Below are 13923 nucleotides of genomic sequence, written 5' to 3'. Positions count from 1 at the left end.
AGTATTGGGTAAAAGGTGGGATAATAGTAATAATAATAATAATAATAATAATAATAATAATAATAATAATAATAATAATACTACATTCCTAGCACAACATTCGTTTCATGGCCCTGCATTGTCACCCACAGCACTTCTGTGGAAGAGTCTTCCCCATTTAGGTGCTCCAGTCTATTTGACACAATGCCCTCTTTGACTTAAAGAGCAACCCTCAGAATGCCCTTCCCTGTCCTTCTTGTAAAGTTTGTATCCAGGGGTAACTGTATCCCACTGGTTCTCTCCTTTCCATGAGGTTTATGTAATGCCCACTATGTCCAGGTTCTTCTTTGAAACCAAGCACTCCAATTCTCCCATTTTGGCTTGGAGGCTTCTAGCATTTGCATAGAAACACCTATACACGGTGGCCCTCCCCAGATGTCTCTGCTGTGTCCCTTTTTCCTGTTACACTTTAGCCTTTTATTATTATTATTATTATTATTATTATTATTATTATTATTATTATTTATATAGCACCATCAGTTTACATGGTGCTGTACAGAGTAAAACAATAAAATAGCAAAATCCTGCCGCATAGACTTACATTCTAATAAAATCATAATAAAACAATAAGAAGGGGAAGAGAATGCACCAAACAGGCACAGGGTAGAGTAAAACTAACAGTATAAAAGTCAGCTCAAAATCAAGTTTTAAAAGCTTTAGAAAAAAGAATTTTTTTTAGCTGAGCTTTAAAAGCTGCGATTGAACTTGTAGTTCTCAAATGTTCTGGAAGAGCATTCCAGGCGTAAAGGGCAGCAGAAGAAAATGGACGAAGCCGAGCAAGGGAAGTAGAGACCCTTGGGCGGGTAAGAAACATGGCATCAGAGGAACGAAGAGCACGAGCGGGGCAATAGTGTGAGTTGAGAGAGGAAAGATAGGAAGGAGCTATACCGTGAAAAGCTTTGTAGGTTAACAGGAGAAGTTTATATTGGATTCTGAAGTGAATTGGAAGCCAATGAAGAGATTTCAGAAGTGGAGTAACATGGTCAGAGCGGAGAGCCAAGAAGATGATCTTAGCAGCAGAGTGGTGAACAGAAACCAAGGAACTGATGTGAGAAGAAGGAAGGCCAGTGAGAAGAAGGTTGCAGTAGTCCAACCGAGAGATAACCAGTGCGTGAACAAGAGTCTTGGCAGAAGAGACAGACAAAAATGATCGAGTCCTGGCAATATTATACAGGAAAAAACGACAGGATTTAGCTACTGCCTCAATATGAGGAATAAAGGAGAGAGAGGAATCAAATATAAAGCCAGGACTACGAGCTTCCTTGACTGGAGTAAGGGGGGATCTACACATCATCGTGAAGGCGCTTGTGTGTGCCTGCAGTGCGCTCTGAAACTCATCGTGTAGATCCTGCCCTATCCTGGTCAGAAGAGGCGGAGGAGGAGGAGGCAGTGGCGGCGGCGGTGGCGGCGGCCCCGCATCGCCCCTCACGGGGACGGGTCAAAAAGTTTCCAGGCTCAGTGGCTTCGCTGGGGAATCCGGCCACGTCCTTGCCACTGCCGCCTCTGCCCACCTCCCCGCTGGCCTCCTGCTGCCGGCGAAAGAGCCACCTGGGGCGGAGAGCTCAGCGGAAGAAGGCGCCGCCCCGCCTTCTTCCGCCGAGCTCTCCGCCCCAGGTGGCTCTTTCGCCGGCAGCAGGAGGCCGGCGGGGAGGTGGGTGGCGGCGGTGGCAAGGACGCAGCCGGATTCCCCAGCGAAGCCGCTGAGCCCGGAAACTTTTTGCCCCGTCCCCGCGAGGGGCGATGCGGGGCCACCGCCACCACCTCCTCCTCCGCCTCTTCTGGCCAGGATAGGGCAGGATCTACACGATGAGTTTCGGGGCGCACTGCAGGCGCACGCAAGCGCCTTCATGTCGATGTGTAGATCCCCCCCAGGTGTAACATCATTGAAAATCAAGACAACGAGAGTAGACCACACGCTCCAGGATCTTTGAAACAAAAGGCAACAAAGAGACAGGTCGGTAGTTAGACAGAGATTAGCTTTTTGATTAGCTATCATGTTCTATCCTGTTCTCATGACCTATTTGCTCCCCTTCTACATTGGGACAATAAAAACGTGTTCAGATTCATCTCCTTCAAATGATTTGACCCAAACCAGATGCTTACCACCTCCTGATGGCTTTCCCCCAAGATTTAGTTTAAAAGCTGCTCTGCCACCTTTTTTATTTTTAGTGCCAGCAGTGTGGTTCCATTTTGGTTTAAGTGCAGCCTGTCCCTCTTGTACAGGCCTGGCTTGTCCCAAAATGTTCCCCAGTGCCTAACAAATCTGAACTCCTCCTCTCTGTACCATCATCTAATCCATGCATTGAGACTTCTCAGCTACGCCTGTCTAGCTGGCCATGCACGTGGAACTGGTAGCATTTCAGAGAAAGCTACCTTGGTGGTCCTGGATTTCAACCTCCTGCCTAGCAACCTAACTTTGGCTTCCAGACTTCACAACCACATTGTTGGCACCAACATAGGCCATGACAACTGACTCTACCCCAGCGCTGCCTACTATGCTATCTAGATGGTGCGTAATATCCACAGCCTTCAGTGGGTGTGGCCAAGGTGGTGTGGGAATGGCCACATAAGCAGAGAGCTCCATCCCAGATGCCAAAGAAACCTCTGTAAGCAAGTATAAAATATGAAAGTTTTGCTCATTTATCTAAAAACTGACAAGGGAAGGTTATCTGATTCCACCGAGGGGGAAAACAGACTATCACTCTTTTTAAAACACTGACATGGGACTATCGAACAACAAAGAGAAATAAACAAACTGGTGAGTTACTGTCTGTGCCAGAAGCAGTCTGCCAATAACACCGTTAAGCTGAGTTAAAGTAAATGGAACTTTGTGGAGGGATGTTAATTGACTCCACTAAGAAGAAACCAAGGGTCATTACTGACTTCTTCAAACCATGATGGGGCAAATCTAAAAATAGACACGGCAGAGAGTGCATCACACACTGTCCCTGCTACAGCATCTTCTTTACAGACAAAAAGACGTCAAGCAGGAGGATTCGGTTCTAAAGGCAGAATTTGAAAACCAGTTATTACCCTTTAAATGTATGCTTCAAGAAACTTGGAGAGAACTTATGTGTCCCTTATAAAAAGAAATCCATGAGATAGGAATGAAGATTACTGGGGTGGCAGAGACAGCTTCAAATGCACTTGATTTAGGACCAATTGGTAATTCCAAAGCTATAAAAGATTTCCAGAGAGAAAATGAAGAGACAAGATTGAAGAAATTGGGAACACTGAGTGCCAGAATAATTTACACCTTAGGGCGATCCAAGAAGGAGTGGATCGAGGGGGTCCGTGCACAGCCCTAATAAAATTATGCATGGTGTGGAGAATGTGGAAATGGAGTCCTTTTTCAGTCTCTCTCAAAATACTAGAACCCAGGGTCATCCCACGAAGCTGATTGGTGTTAGATCCAGGACAAACAAGAGGAAGTACTTCTTCACACAGTGTATGTGGAACTCACTACCACAAGATGTAGTGATGGCCACCAATTTGGATGGCTTCAAAAGGGGGTTGGATAAATTCCTGGAGGCAAAAGCTATCAATGGCTACTAACCCTAATGGTTGTGTGTTATCTCCAGTATTCGAGGCAGTAAGCCTGTGTGCACCAGTTGCTGGGGAACATGGGTGGGAGGGTGCTGTCACACCATGTCCTGCCTTGTTGGTCCCTGGCCGATCACTGGTTGGCCACTGTATGAACAGAATGCTGGACTAGATGGACCCTTGGTCTGATCCAGCATCAGGGCACTTCTGATGTTGTTATATTCACTGTATGCATTTGTTCCTGTTCCTGCCTATTCCTAATGAGAATTCCCCATACACGTATGGTACTTACACGCCCCCTCCCGAAGTGTTAGAATTTGCTAAGTGCACAATCCTATGCATGGTTTGCTTGGGAATGCCAGGAGTTGTGGGAGGTTTCCTTTCCAAATATGCATAGGATTGCATGCTAAACCACTTCTGGGTGCAATCCTGTGGGCCTTTGTGACCTCTGCCTTAATGAGCAATTATGCAAATATTATTCCTCTCATTGCAAGAGTTCTTAGTAATGTCTGGTTCCCAGAGCCTTGGTGGCATTTTCCCATTTCTGAACTCCCCTTCTCTGCTTCAGGGGAGGGCGGTAATTTTGGCACCACTTCTCAAATGCCACAATGTCTATGGCTGCTACTGGCAAGACAAAAATACTAATTGCACCTTATTCTAATTTCTTTCCTATTTCCTGCTCTAACCAGGTTGTGTATCTGGAGAAGTTTGGCATTTGCCCTATATATCAAATTCTGAGGTTTACTATGGTTTTTATACCACCAATGATATTCTCAAGGATGATCATCAAGGATCTGGTGTTTGATGAGGTGCCGGTGAGGGTGTGTTGGCCCAGAACACCAACTACCGATAAGAGACGAGCAATAGTCTACCTTCATGGAGGAGTTGGCCTGTTTGGAGACATTAGTAAGTTTGGTCTGATTAATAGAAGATGGAAGGCCTTGCTAGACAGCAGGTTAGCCCAGTGTGAGACCCGGGCTCGTCCCTGTACATCCAAATGATGCACAGAGGATCCCAGGTTCAGGCAGGGTTCAAACCGCCCTGGCCCCGGGCTAACCGGCACCACTTTTTTTGGCTCAGCCCAAGACCGCGGGCATGTAGACGGGTCTGCCACTTTTCCCAGCTACCGCATTTACGTGCAAGTAGCTGAGAAAAGCGGCAGAAGGGCCACAGTGCTTCCACTGCCGCCTATGTCCCTGGCCTCCGATGCCTGCCGCTGCTGATGTCCCCGGCCTCCGCTGCCCGCTGCTGCTGAGTCCTCAGCTTCTGATGCCCGGCGCTGCCATGCCCCCGGCCTGTGATGCCGGGGGACATGGCAGCGCTGGGCAATGGAGGCTGGGGACATTGGTGACGGTGGGAAATGGCAGCTGGGGACATCGGTGGCTGCGGGTAATGGTGGCTGGGGACATTGGAGTGGGGGGATCGGAGGCCAGGGGAGATCATGGGGAAAGGAAATCAGGGGAAGGGGGGATCAGAGGACCCGATTTTTTAAAAATAAAACCCTACCTTTTCCTGTGGTGCGCTCCTGCACACATGACCCCTTTAAGTACAAATAAAAATGTCAGCGTGATGGGGCTTTCCTAGACCCGTCATGTCTCATGTGTAGATGGGGCTGACAGGCCGTGCTACTTCTAGCATGGCCTGGCCCCTCCTCAACACCGGATTTTTCGGTAGATCTAGCAAAGCCCAGATGAAACCAGGAGGATCAGGGGTCTGGAAACAAAGCCCTGTGAAGGGAGACTGAAAGAACTGGGCATGATTAGCCTGGAGAAGAGAAGATGGAGGGGAGACATGAGAGCACTCTTCAAATACTTAAAAGGTTGTCACACAGAGGAGGGCCAGGATCTCTTAAAAGAGACATCCTGTTGCTGCTTCAGTGATCTCTTGAAAATTCCAGCTTCATTGCTAATGAATAATCTTTAACTAGGAATATCAGTAGAATCTGGTTTGGGGATGGAACTTGGGAAATTTTTGCAAAGTCTACTCCCCAGATGGCAGTTCGTGAATCCCAGAGTGGGCATGACTTGGCGTGCACTGTGTTGGGTAAGCTCGTAGTTTCCAGGTTTTTGTGTGTGTGCAAATCCCAATTTGTGCAAATTTGCTTTGGGGAATATTTACAGAAATTGTGATTTCCACAAAATCACAGCCATAAATATTGCAATTTGCACCTGCATGTTTACACAAACTGTGCTATTTCTGGCTGCGATTTTGTGCAAATCACAATTTCTGTAAGTATTTCTAACCATGAATTTGCACTAATCACAGTTTGCTAATACAATAACAACAGCAGCAGCAGCATTGGGCTCTTGGAATTTCATGGAATTTCTACAGAAATTAAACGTGTTTTTTTTAAATGGTATATAAACTGATTGGATATGGTTTTTTTTTAATATTAAACAGTATATAAATGCACTCCCTTCAAATTTATTTCTTATATTTCTTTTCCAGGAACTCATGGAAGGTTCTGCACCTATATTGGCCGAAAGAGTGATTCTGTGGTTGTGTTTGTTAGGTAAGTGGTCCCCTTCACCTGTATCCGAGAAATAGTGATAAGTACTTCCTGAGTCGTGACCCCTGGTAGTTGTGCCCTTGCCTCCACGAATGCCTGGGCTGCCCATGATAGAAAGGCCTCCTCTGCCAGCACTCTCTTCTCCTGAGAAACCAATGCCTGTGAAAGGAAAGTCTGTGAAAACGAAGAAAAGAGTTCACCACCACCTGGCACTTTCCATTTCCTTAAAACTTTCACATTCCACTGCGGTGGTCACAGAGTGCTTGAAGAGCAGGACCTGGAATGCACAGCATCCCAATGAGCTGGGTCTGGGGTGAAAGGGAGTCCGCCAGACCTCCAGACTCCATTGGGTGCTGGCAATGTCCCTAATTATTAGGGCTGTGCACGGACCCCCTGGAGTGTTCTGGATCTCGATCTGCAACTTTTGGATCAGGTCCACTCTGCTTTGGGTCGATTCACCTCCATTCTGCTTCACGCCATGGTGGATCTGGATCTGGATCTGGAGCTCTGCTCCCCCCGCCCCGGTAGACTTGCTTTGAAAATGTAAAACACCTATAACTTTTTTAGTTTTCAAGTTAGAAACATGAAAATGGGCACTATGATAACTTCTAAAGAGATCCTTAGGCATGGCAACTTTGAAGGAAATCTGATCATGCCTTGATTTGTGGGTTTTTTTTAAAGTTAAACCTAAATCAGAATCTTCCTCTCAGGTTAACCACTTCAAAAATGAACAAAGGGAACTTCAAGATAGAAATATTAAACTGGGTGAGCATACAGCACACACCTGTTCATGGGATAAACAACTCAGACCTTGCGGTGCCATGCTTAGGTCGCAATACTTCCTAAAAACTTAATTTCTTTCATGCCTTCCACTCATTTCAAAGTGCTATAACGTGTTGGTTTTTCAAGATGCACACACCTCAAACAGAGATGCTGTTGAATGGACTATCCTTTCAGGCTCTGTCACAGTTCACACAGTCCAGGGTCTGCCCAGGCAATAACTGTAATAACAATAACAATAATAATACTAGTGATGAGCCTACATTGTCACAGAGGATTCAGTGATCATGGTAGGAGTACATACAAAATGCAGCTGCCTTTTCATGACGAGGAAGGACTAATGCCCTGAGTCAAAGCAAGACATGCACAAACCCACCCTCTGAGGCAGACACAGAGAAGGAGAGGTAGCAGCAGACAGCTCTGCAGGCACAAGTCAGTGAGCCAAGGATTGTTTCCAGGCCATTCAAAGGCAGAAACACAAACCGGCCCAGTGAAGCGGGAACAGCACAGAGAGATGCCTTTGAATCCCATAAATAATAGGAGGCTAGCAGGACAACAGTAAAGCTTTGTGTTCCTTGCTTCAGAGTTGATTGACTGCACAGCCATTATTAAATCATCATCTTCATCATCATTATCATCATCATCACAACAACAAGAATAATTAGATCAAAAAGGCTGACTGACTTAATAACCAGTATGGGAAAGTTGATGTGCCCAGTGCCATGGAGGAAACAGTGGACTGTGCCACTCCCTCTCAATCCTTTGGCTGGTCCTGTCTATTATTTATTTATTTGTTATTTATTTAGAATATTTATATACCGCTCCCCACTGAAAAATTTCAGAGATATTGAAATTTCAGAGATATTTACAAGATAAACTGAAAATAAAACAAAATAAAAGTTAAATCAAAATTTAAAAGAAGCAAAAACAGGGATTCAAGGCTGCATATTAAGGAAAGGCTTCTTGGAATAAAGATGTTTTCAGGAGGTGCCGAAAGGCGTACACGGTTGGAGCCTTCTTGACCTCCAGAGGCAGGGAATTCCACAGGGAGTGCCACCACGCTGAAGGCTCTTCCCCTGGTGGATTCCAATCAGAGGATGCATCTATGTGGAACCACCAGGAGCAGGCCCTTGGATGACCTCAGTGACTGGGCAGGTTGGTAAGGGAGAAGGCGTTCTCTCAGGTATCCTGGTCCCAAGTTGTTTAGGGCTTTGTACACAAGTGCAAGAACCTTAAACCTGGCCCAGTAATGAATAGGCAGCCAGTGCAGTTCCCTCAGTAGAGGAGTTACATGCTGGAAAGGGGCAGCTCCAGACAACAGCCGAGGTGCAGTATTCTGCACTAGCTCAAGCTTCTGGAGGAGCTTCAAGGGCAGCCCCACATAGAGCGCATTGCAGTAATCCAATCTTGAGGTTACCAACGCCTGTACCACCGTGGCCAAGCTATCCCTGTCCAGGAGAGGCCGTAGTTGGCGAACCAACCAAAGATGGTAAAAGGCACTCCGAGCCATGGTGGCTACTTGAGCCTCCAATGACAGAAATGGGTCTAAGAGTACCCCCAAACTACAAACCTGATCTTTCAGAGGCAGAGCAAACCCATTCAGAACAGACAATGAGCCTGTCTCCCGGACTCGGGAACCACTCACCCCCAAGGCTTCTGTCTTGCCAGGATTCAGTCTCAGTTTCTTGGCCCTCCTCCAGCCCATTACTGAGTCTAGCCACTGGTCAAGGACCCACACAGCCGCACCTGATTCAGTTGTCACAGGGAGATAGAGCTGCATGTCATCAGCGTATTGATGGCATTTAGCTCCAAATCCCCAAATGACCGCTCCCAACGGCTTCATATAGATGTTAAATAACATTGGGGACAAGATGGTGCCCTGCGGCACTCCATAGCTCAATTGCCAAGGGGCCGAGGAGTCGTCACCCAATGCTACTCTTTGAAAACGACCCCGTAGGTAGGACCAGAACCACTGTAATACAGTGCCTCCGATGCCCATCCCACGGAGTCAATCCAGGAGGATACCATGGTCGATGGTATCAAAAGCCGATGAGCGATCGAGCAGGATTAACAGGGTTGCATTCCCCCTGTCCCTCTCTCGATAAAGGTCATCTATCAGGGTGACCAAGGCTGATTCAGTCCCGTAACCAGATCGGAACCCAGACTGGAATGGGTCTAGATCATCAGTATCCTCCAAGAGTGCCTGCAGTTGCTCCGCCACAACCCTCTCAAGTACCTTCCCTAAAAAAGGTGTGTTTGCAACTGGGTGGAAGTTGCCTAATACCATCGGGTCCAGGGTGGGTTTCTTCAGGATTGGTCGCATTACTGCCTCCTTTAGGACAGCAGGGACCACCCCTTCCCAGAGGGAAGCATTTGTCACCCCCTGGACCCACCCAGTGAAATCCCCTCAGCTTGCTTTTATAAGCCAGGAGGGACAGGGATCGAGAGGGCAAGTGGTCGGTCGCACTGCTGCAAGCACCTTGTCCACATCATCAGGCCACAATAACTGGAACTGATCCCACAAAATCGGGCAGATGGTGGCATAGGACACCTCAACTGGAGCTGCACTAACAACAACGTCACGCTCGCTGCGGAGAGAAGTGATCTTGTCCTCAAAGTGTGATGCAAAAAGGTCACAGTGGGTCCTTGACGGGGCCAGGGTCCCATTTGCTGGGGGGGATGTTAGCAGCCCCCAGACCACCCAGAAGAGCTCCACTGGACGGCTACTCGAGGACGCAATGGAGGCAGCAAAGTAAGTCTTTGCTGCCCGCACTACCATGCAATAGGCATGATTATGCGCTCTACTGTTTGCTCGGTCATCTTTGCTTCGAGTCTTGCGCCATCGTCCAGCCTGTTTCATTGACCACAACTGCTTAGTATACCAAGGAGCAGAGCAGGTTCTACAGGACTGGAGAGGGCACTGAGGTGCAATCAAGTCGATGGCCCTCTGCATCTCACCGTTCCACAGTGAGGCTAGGACCTTGGCTGGATCACCAGCTCTCTCCACTGGAAAATCCCCAAGAGCATTCAGAAATCCATTGGATTCCATCAGTCTCCTGGGGCACACCATCCGAATTGGTCCCTCACCCTTGCAGGATGGTAGTAATGCTGTGAGTTCAAATCTCACTAGGAAATGGTCCGACCATGTCAATGGGTTTAATTGGACTCCCCCCCCCCCAATCTTCAGACTACCCATCTCACAGCTTGGAGCAAAACCAAAATCAAGCGTATGCCCTGATTCATGTGTTGGGCCAATGACAAACTGAGACAGCCCCATGGTTGTCATGGAGGCCATAAAGTCCCGAGCCGGAGCTCCAGAGACAGCCTCAGCACGAAAGTTGAAGTCGTCCTGAACCACCATCCTGGGTTCCTCCAACACCACACTCGAGACCACCTCCGCCAGCTCGGTCAGGGAGGATGCTGGGCAGCAGGGTGGGCGGTACACTGGCAGCATCCACAATCTGTCTCTCTGGCCCAACACGAGGTGCAAACCCTCTAGGTGCCTGCCTTTGAGAAGCCACGTTACAATTAACTCGTGCAACTCATTGGTTTCCACTGGTTCCCCTTTAGAGGGTTCTGATTTCCCTCAAGGGCAGTGGGCACTGGGCACATCCACATGCCGTACAAGACATCATCCACTTGCACCACTGCTATCCAGTTGTCCACCAAGGTTATTGAGGGTATCTTGCAGTGCTGTGTTGCCTATCTTTTATTTTACTTTGTATATTATTTAAGGTTGTGTGTGAGTTTGCTGGGGCTACTGCTTCACCAATGCACTCCTCAGTGACCGAAGTCGTACATAAGAAAAAGAAATAAAAGAGTCTCTTCTTTTGCTTATTGCCCCCCTCCAACATTGGGATTGGAGGATGTTTCACATGAGGTGATCACTCAGCATGATTGGGAGATGAAGTTGTCTATCAATGCCGAAAAATGCTTATTTCCCCCTCCCTTTTACCCATTAAAGAAAAAATCATTGCAACCCAACCGCTGAACGGTTTTATCTGAAAATCAACAAAAATGATCCCCAATCATCAATATCGAAGCACAGTAATTTTCAGGGATCTAGCTTTAAAAATTAAGAAGTTACAGGTGTTTTTTTCGACCAATACAATCCTATGGGGAAAAAAATCCAAAATGATGATCGGAGCTCCGCATCGACATGAGGCACTCCGCAACTCAACGAACTGCTTTGCGTCAATCTGCTGCCCCCAATCTGATTTGGAACTGCCTTTGGTGGAGGTGGATCGGGTCGCTCCGCTCCCGCTTCTACGACTCAAAATGGAGCGGAGCACAGCCCTACTAATTATTACTGCCAAGTTTGGTTTTTCACTGAGATGACATTTTCTTGCTTTGGAGGAATCTGAATATATTCTAGTTAAACACGTAGCTGTGGGAGACTGACAAACAGACAGCATATTTGGGGGGGGGGAGTCTGAGGGGGAATCATATGTCACATCCTCCATGCCCAGGTTGAAGTAACACAAATTGTGGAAGAAGGGATGAGTTGGGAATGGCAGGAGAAAGAGTGGGTGAGAGATGCCAGCTGGAAAGGAATGAGCAGATGATGGTAGGACAGTGGAAGTGGAGCCTGAGCAGGCAATGACAGAAGGAGAAGGGGGTGAGCAGGAGTAGGCTGGGAATTGCCTACTCCTTGAGGGAATGAACAGGGAACCAGTGAGCTAGAGGCTGGCTTTGGCAAGAGTGATTTATATTTCGCAAAACAGCCTTCCAGGCAAGGAGTCGGTGTTTGGTTGGGTGTGTGTGAGAGAGTATGGGTGGCCCAGCGCATTCTCCACCCTGATACCACCGATTGCCAGCATTTGTTTTCCAACCAAGTAATGTAAAAGAAAAATAGTGCATGGAACATATGAAGTAAAGCTTTCACAATTGCACAAGTCTGGGTTTTGGATCCCCCTGCAGTATTTATGGTTTCGTATATCTGAAGAACTTCCTACAGACAGCATACGAAGAATAAGCATACAAAAACTGCCTCTCCCATGTCAGGTGAACACATTTATACAAATCACTAGAACACTCACTCAAGTCAATTAACCCAATCAGCACACAATCATTACATCTTTCCTTTTTTCTATTTTTTCTATTTTCGTACCCAAATCTTAGAGGTTTTCTCTCAATTCTTCCTCTAGATATGATTACTGGTTTCTCCTCCAGCTCCATCTTTTTTTCTTCATTCTGTTCCATATCTGATCTTATTCTGCAAACAATTCTGTCTTTAATTAAAGTGTTACACAGCTGACTGAATTCACATGACTGTGCCAAAAGCTTCAATTCAGTCACATAGGAATCAATAGGTTCTTCCTCCTTTTGAACCCTTGAAAAAATTGTGTCTCTCATATGTAACATTTCTTTTAGGAGCACAATATAATTCAAACTTACTCAGCAAAATTTGTATTTTGTGCCTATCAGTTTCATCATCAAAATGGAAGGTATTGTATACTTCTCTTGCTTCTTCGCCTATTACATGCAAAAATAAAGCAGCTTGAAGCTTCTCACTTTTCTTATCAGCTGCACTTGCTATACAATACAGTTCAAATCCTTGCTTCCACTTTCTCCACTTTTCAGCCACATTACCTTCAAACAAAAGCTTTTCTGGAGGCTTTAGCTGATCCATTTGATTACTTCTGACACCATGTAGTATTTATGGTTTCGTTTATCTGAAGAACTTCCTACAGCAGCATACGAAGAATAAGCTTTGTTTCAAGTGAGTCATGATACATACAAAAACTGCCTCTCCCTTGTCAGGTGAATGCATTTATACAAATCACTAGAACACTCACTCAAGTCAATTAACCCAATCAGCACACAATCATTACACCCCAACCCTCCTAGGTGATTGTCTTGCTGTTCTTGTTTCTGCTTTTGTTTTTGTTTATTTCATTTTAATGCTTTTAAAAGAGTGGTTAAATTCCAGATATTGGGTTGACATGGAGTTACACAGCACCTAGTACAGAAGAGTAACAAGACAGTAATTTATAAATTACGTTCAGGCTCAGAAACTGAAATACTAAATGGAGACATATCTTGCCTTTGCTTTAGTTATCGTTTAGCTCCAGAGCATCTGTACCCAGTGCCAGTTCTGGACTGTTGTACTGCTACTATACACCTGTTGAAGAATGCTGAGCAATATGGAGTGGACCCCAACCGCATCATTGTTGCTGGGGACAGTAGCGGAGGCACCTTTGCTGCTGCAGTTTGTCATGAACTGGCGACAAGGAAGGATCTCCCAAGGGTCCGAGCCCAGGTCCTTCTCTACCCATTCCTTCAAGCAATGGACTTCAATTTGCCTTCTTATCAGCAAAACTGTTCAATTCCCTTGTCCTACAGGAAACGATTCATCAGATTAGGCTTGTTTTATCTCACTGGGAGAAATGTCAAAGTGGATGAAGTTATAAGAGGTGCCCATGTTCCTGAGAAGTTGAGGGTGAAGTACAGAAAGTGGGTTAGTGCAGATATCATTCCAGAAGAATTTAAGGTCAGGGGTTATGTGCCACCAGTGCTTGCTCCATTTTCAAAAGAACTTTATGAATTTGGCAAGCAAGCCTTTGAGCCCATGTTTTCTCCACTTTTAGTAGAAGATACTGTCATCCGCCAGCTCCCTGATACATTCATTTTAACTTGTGAATATGATGTTTTCAGGGATGATGGACTGTTGTATAAGAAACGCCTAGAGGACAATGGTGTGCCAGTGACATGGCATCATGTGAAGGATGGGTTCCATGGAATAAGCATGCTTGTTGATTTTGGACCCTTTAAATTTCCAAGCGAACAGATCCGTTTTCAACATGTAATACGTTTTTTAGAGAGTTTATAGAAATCAGTTGTCTACTGCAATTCTACACTACCCCTTCTTTTCAGGAACAACCCTTCTTTTAGGGATCCCCTGATCTGCCAATCTCACTTTCACCGTGATAGGCACATATTTACAGTGATGATCATTCTATTCATTTTCTACACATACTTGTGATTTCTTAAAACATAAATCCAAATGAAAATCCATAAATGTTTTCCTGCGTTTTCTCCTGTAATATATG

General features: G+C 46.1%; 1 pseudogene; it reads left to right on the top strand.

Annotated features, from left to right (window-relative positions):
- The window catches only part of LOC134411431 (arylacetamide deacetylase-like 3), a 58978-nt pseudogene extending 45275 nt beyond the window's left edge, over positions 1–13703 (top strand).
- Positions 13704–13923: the final 220 nt, after the last annotated feature.

Source organism: Elgaria multicarinata, chromosome 20, assembly GCF_023053635.1.
Source record: "Elgaria multicarinata webbii isolate HBS135686 ecotype San Diego chromosome 20, rElgMul1.1.pri, whole genome shotgun sequence".
In the NCBI taxonomy this organism is placed as follows: Eukaryota; Metazoa; Chordata; class Lepidosauria; order Squamata; family Anguidae; genus Elgaria; species Elgaria multicarinata.
This window is presented reverse-complemented; position numbering and strand designations above follow the sequence as displayed.